Source organism: Physeter macrocephalus, unplaced genomic scaffold, assembly GCF_002837175.3.
Source record: "Physeter macrocephalus isolate SW-GA unplaced genomic scaffold, ASM283717v5 random_120, whole genome shotgun sequence".
Lineage (NCBI taxonomy): Eukaryota > Metazoa > Chordata > Mammalia > Artiodactyla > Physeteridae > Physeter > Physeter macrocephalus.
Window position 1 is genome coordinate 90763 of NW_021145405.1, and position 6530 is coordinate 97292.

Sequence of the window (6530 nt, forward strand, 5' to 3'; positions counted from 1 at the left end):
CGGGAGGGGGAGGAGGGGGCGGGGCAGGAGCCCGGGAGGCGGTGGCTCGGCCTCCCGGCTCCTGGCTCCCCGCCCGCACAGACGCGCCCCGGCCCGGCCCCCTCGGGCTCCTTAAAGGGCCCGCGTCGCCACCCCTGGGCCTGCGCGCACCCACTCGCGCGTGCACAAGCTGCCACACAGATACACACACACTTGGGCGCGACGCCGAGTTTCTTTTTAGCAGCTTCGCGAAGGAGGAAGGAGGGGGAAAGCGCCTCCCCATCCCGCCCCCTCCTCCTCCTGCGGGCCGTACGCCCTCCTCCTCCCCAGCCCCAGATACTTCTCTGGAATAGCGTTTCAGCTCTTAAATTATAACTCAGGAGCGGCCAGTGGATGGGGAGGGGTCATATGGGGAGGGCCACACACAGGGCCTTTAAGGGACCCACACAGCTGCGCAGCGACACCCACGGTGGAGCTCGCTCTGGGGGCTCTGGCACAGAGTAGGGCGCAGAACTTTCACCAGTGGACGTTCACACACTGGGCCTCAGCAGAGAGAACGTCTAACCCAGGTGAACACGTGGGGAAACTCGCAAACCCCCGCAGACGTGAGCGTAGCCTAGGACATAGACTCATAAGACATAAGGTCACCCACAGATAAACAAACCCCGGACACAGACAGGAGTTCACACACGCAGGCATACACACACACACACACACACACACACACACACACACTAGAATGTCCGTTTCTAGAGGGCGAGGATTTCTGACTAACACACACACACACACACACACACACACACACACTAGAATGTCCGTTTCTAGAGGGCGAGGATTTCTGACTACTTGCTCACTGCCTTTTCACAGTAGGGACGCAGTGCGTTGCGTGAACTCCCATTTGGGGACTTTCAGGGACACAAATGCACAGACACGATGCTGCAAGCCTGTGGTCGGGCACACACAGCACGAGTAGGCAGGGTCACAGACGAGCACACATGTGGACACTCGCCCGCGCACACGCAGGCGCTCACCTCTCCAACAGAAGCCCCACTGGCTGCCCTGACAACGGTGTGTCCTCATTTACCCTCCTCCTGCCCTCCCAGACAGCCCTCTCAAACCCGAGGAGCTCTTTTACACAGCAGGCGGCACCGGGAGCCCCAGACCGGGACCCTCCCTCCTCCTCTGCTTTCCCCTAAGATGTACGAGAGTTTGAAATTTTTTTTTTTTTTTCAGTTCAACTTTCCTTTTTTGGAGCGACGTCTCAGCAGATTCAGTTCTGCCATCTGCCAACATCTGAGAACCCCCAGGGGGAGTGGGGTATGGCTGCGGTGGGGAGGCGGCCATGCGGTTTCCAGGGGCTGGGCGTGCCTCTGCCTCCAGCCGGCCTGCAGGGGTTGCCGGCTGCCCTGGCAGCAATGTGTCCCTCTCGGCCCCCTCAGGATTCTCGGGTCCCTTTTTCCTGGGGAGGGTCGCGGGGAGCACCTGAGGCTGAGGAAATTTGGAAAAAGGGAAGTGTCTGTGGAGGGGCAGTTTGCAGTTTGGAACAGAAGCGGGGGTCTCAGGTCAACGGCTCCGCCCTTCCCGTACTGGTCCCACCAGCTCCAGAGCTGCCCCACCAGAGCGTGGGAACCCACAGGTCAAAAGCCAGACCTAAGGAAGGAAGGACTAGCCCTCCAGAGGGGTCTGGGGGAGAGAAGGGAGAGCAGGAACTGGGGAGCCCTCCTCAGCCTGCCCACCAGGCAGGCTCCTGAGCCCTCACCCCCAACCCCTGGTCACCTGAGAACACGCCCCAGGATTTGCATTTCAATGAGATTCCGCTCTGGGATTTGGCACTGAAGAGAAGGGTTTGGGGTAAATTCAGGGGTTCCTTCTTCCAGCTTCTGCCTCCCAAGGGTTGCCGTGGGGCTGTGGCTGAGTCTAGGGGCATAGGAGGGGGCCAGGCAGGCAGGGGACTGTCAGCTTTGTAATGGCCCAGGGGTCACCTGGAAACCCCTCGAAGAGCCAAGTAGAGACTCAACCGTCGGTGTCCTCTGGACCAACCCTGTGACAGATGGAAACACCCAGGCCAGGAGAAGGGGCGGCATTTTTCTGCAGAGGACTGGCCTCTTGCCCACTCCTGTCTCTCTGGTTATTAATCTCATCCTCATGCGCTGCAGGGAGCAACACAAGTGCATGTCCTCAGAGCTCATGAATTCCCTCCAGAAACCCTCAGATGGGGGCTTGGGGGCTCCTGAGATGGGTCCCACAATACAGATGGGGAAACTGAGGCCCTGGGAGGTTAAGAACATAACTTGCTGGACTCACTCAGCTAGCAATTCCAGATGGGTGCTCTGAACCCTGACTCTGGAAGGATGAGGTGGAAGAGGTCTCAGCTGAGCCCCTATACCCAGCCCCCCGCAGATTGCATCCCATGCCCTGATTGCTACTCTGTGTTCTGCATCTTTTGCTACTGGGATCTGAGCAGCAACCCCAGGGATCCACATGTAACTAATGGGAACAGCAGCTTTGAAAAACTGCCGAACACTCTGGCCCCCAAACAGCCTCGCTGGAGGGCCCCTACACCCCTCGGGGATGAGGGTTAGCTAAGAGCTTCTAATGTATGCATCCAAGGGGCTCTGGCCTGAATGGAGCCAAATTCTGCCTTAGGCTCAGATCTCACTGTCCCCCTTCCAATCATTCAACCTTTCCCTCCTAAATACCTGGCAAACTATTAAGCTCATCCCTGCCTCAGGACCTTTGCACTTGCTGTTCCCTCTGCCTGAGACAGCAATCTTCTAACTTCAAGTCCCAGGTCAATATCACCTCCTTAGAAAGGCCCTCACTGAACCTCTATCTAAAACCCCCAAGGCACTCGCTAACCCATCCCCTTATTCCTTTTCCTCACCATTTTTCAACATCTAAAATTACCTTGGGCGTGTTGCTTATATATTGTCTTTTGTCATCAGAATGTCAGCTCTATGAGAGCAGAGACCTCATCTGTCTGGCTCACTGCTGTATCCCCAGCATGTAGTAGGCACTCAGTTAAAATGTATTGAGGGACTTCTCTTGTGGCGCAGTGGATAAGACTCTGTGCTCCCAATGCAGGGGGCCCGGGTTCGATCTAGATCCCATATGCATGCCGCAATTAAGAGTTCGCATGCCACAACTAAGGAGCCCACGTGCCGCAACTAAGGAGCCCGCCTGCCACAACTAAGACCCAGCGCAACCAAATAAATAGATAAATATATTTTTTTAAATGTATTGAGAATGAGGGAACAAATGAATAAATGAATACAACACAGGGGCGAAGGGGGCTGGCTGGGGGTCGGGCTTGGCCCTGGAGAATCCAGAAACAAGGGGGGATGGCTGGCCTGTTTTCCAGCACTCACTCCTCTGGGATATTTCAGAGTCGAGCCTTTACTTCCCTCCACCTCTCATCCTCTAGGTAGTGGGGGCGGGGGGGGGGGGCGGGGGAGGGGGAGAAGTTGCTCCCCGAGCACAGACCAGGGCCTGACACACAGGAGATGCCCATTCAGGGTCACTCAGTCCATATGGACAGCCACGGTGTCAGATCAGACTTCCAGCCACTGGAGTGGCTGGAAAAATTCCCCCCTGGCCAGCCCTGGAGAAACCAGGCATTTAAAGGGTCAGAACACAGGCTGCAGGGCATGGTGCCCTAAGCCTCCTTGACCCCAGTGGCCCCAAGAGCTTCCCAGACTGGCCGGTCGGAGCACCCACAAAGGAAGCCCTTCACTCTCAGGACAAGCCAAAAGATGCCCAGATGAGCAGCACAGGGGCAAGCCTCACATGCACATCAGAACAGTGTAGACACAGGAGATCTTACATATACTTTTCATACTTTTGATGTGCTTTAAAATGGGAAGGGCAGGGACGTCCCTGGCGGTCCAGTGGTTAGGACTTCACACTTCCACTGCAGGGGGCCCAGGTTCGATCCCTGGTCAGGGAACTGGGAACCCGCAAGCCATGCTACACACAGCACGGCCAAAATAAATAAATAAATTAATATAATATAATAAAATGGGGAGGGCAAGCGCAAAAGCCCACAGGGCTTGGCAGGAACAGCAGGCCTGTGAGCGGAGGAGAGGTGAGTGATTGGCACAGCCCCACACGCCTGTCCCCAAGCACTCGGAGTCACCCCCTGTTTAAAACACAATCATGGCCAAGCCAAACAGCAAATGCCCGCGTGGGCCACGGTCTGCAGGGGCCAGCTTGTGTGTGGCCCTGCAAAGCCCTCGCTGCCCAGGCTGGTTTTCTACTCAGTGATCCGTGCTTCCCATCCCTGGTGGAGGGGCCGGGTACGGGCGGGAAGTGGAAACTTCCTAAGTGGACAGGGAACCCTTTTCCAGAAGTATGGGCAGGAGGAGGGAGAGCCTGATTTCAATGAATGCATGGCAGCTTTGGTCATTCAGTATGTAATTTAGTAAGCGCCTACTGTGTGCCAGGGTCTGTGACGAGCAAAGGAGATCCAGCCCAGCCTCAGGGACGGGCATCCAGCGGGGAGTCGACACTCAAAATACAAAGTTATGTCAATGCCTGTGTGCTAAAAGTCCTTTAAAGGGAAAGAAAAATATGCTGGTGTTTGAAGGATATTTAAATTTCAGGACACAGAGGATTTTGGAAAAGACAGGATTTCCCCAAATCCCCGTCCTTTCCTGCACAGGGGAGTCCAGGGTGCCCCTCCAATCTCACAGTCCTGCAAAAATATCACTGAGAATGTCACTCAGAGCCCCCAGCCACCACCACCCCCTTCACTGCAAGAAACTGCCGTGTCACCCCCGGCTTCCTCTGAGGTCTGTGCCTTTATTTATGACACTGTGTTCATTTCAGAAAGAAGGAAGCAGGGAACGAGATCAAGCCCCTGTCTGATAGGCCTGACTGTATCTGAAGATAAACAACTCGTTTTCTCCCAGGGCTGCACGTCTGGGGTGTTCCCCCGCCCATCTGCTTGAGTCTTTGCTCTTAGGGGCCGGTGGGATACGAAGAGAGACATCCAGGGAGGATGATGGTCCCCGTAGCATTGCTCGTGGTGGCCAGAGGTCAGGGCTGCCAGAATGGACCTCAACGGGGCAGGCTGTGTGGAGCCTGGGCGTTCCTCCAATGAAACATTCGGCAGCCGTGGACAAGCACAGAACAGGCTGTGCATTCTGATGGGGGCAGAGCTCCAAGATACATTGTTTAGCACAAAAGCAGGTACAGACCTGGGCGTGCAGTGGGGTACCTCATGCACAAAATAGAGAGGGGAATAAATGTGCAGCTACATGCTTGTCTGTGCATGGCTACTTCCGGAAGGGTATTTATTAATTCAGGAGTGCCTACTGTGTGGTAGGCACCATGCTAACTAGGCTCAGGGAATCCTGCAGTGACTGAGATACGCAAAGTCCCTGCCCTCCTGGAGCTGACATTCTGAAGGCGGAGATGCATAAGGAAAATGAAACAAATGTATCATACACTGTATTAGGAGGTGGTACATGCTCTGAGAAAAAGTAAGTCAGGAAAGAAAGACACAGTAGAGATGAGGGAGGGAACCATGCATGCAGTATCTAGGCAAAAGCCGAATGTGCAGAGGGCACAGCCAGTACAAAGGCCCTGGGGTGGGAACGTGCCTGGTATACTCAGGGAACAAGAGTGAGGCCAGTAGGAGAAGAATGAACGAGTGCGCAGTGAGGATGGAGGGATGTTGTGGGAGCTTGGAGTGGTAAAAGGACACACAAGAGACTGATACTAGGGGTTGCCTCTGGGTGGAGGGGGCATGCCTGGGGGTTGGGGTTCGGATGCGGGGTGGGGGGGGGGGACGGCAATTTGCTTTGATCACATCCCGAGTGGACTGTTTAAAGATGCATATTGAAAGTTCTTTTCTTTTTTTCTTTTTTTTTTTTAGCTTGGACATCTGGTTTTGGACATCCCTGCACGCGCTTCTGGATTTTTTCTTGAGATTCAAGGAGGTCTCCTTTCTGGCATCTTTGCACCACATTTGCTGTTTTCCAGCCTCCCAGAGAATGTTAGGAATTAGCCCCTGGGTGGCCTGACCTCCCGGTTGGGCCTGGGAAACCAGCAAAAGCCCCAGCCTTCCCAGGGTGGCGGCTGTGCGTGGATGTCCAGACGGTATAAGAATCCACATTGCAGTGGTTACCACATGTGGTTCTCAGAGCAGCTCTGGCCTGAACCTCCCTGCATATGGGCCTAGAGCACAGGCCCCTGGTCAAGTCAAGATCAGAACTCAGAGGCCTGTCCACAGCCGGAGAGGCTGGAAGTCTTGGAGCTGGGCATGTGTGTCCTTCCTGGGTCCCCTCTGGCTTTTACCCAACAGAACCAATAATAACTCTCATTTTAAAAATATCAATGTGGCAGGTTCAACTGACTCAGAAGGGCCCTCCAGGCCTCTCAGCGCCCTCGGGAATTACTGAAGACCCAGCACTGCGTGTGCAAAGTGTGCAGAGCGCTAAAATCCCAAGGGAGGGTCCATCTAGCAAGCAAGCAAGAGCAAGTTGAAACGGGAAGGATTCATGGTTTTGAATCAGACAGATCTGGGTTCTACTCCCAACTCTGACACC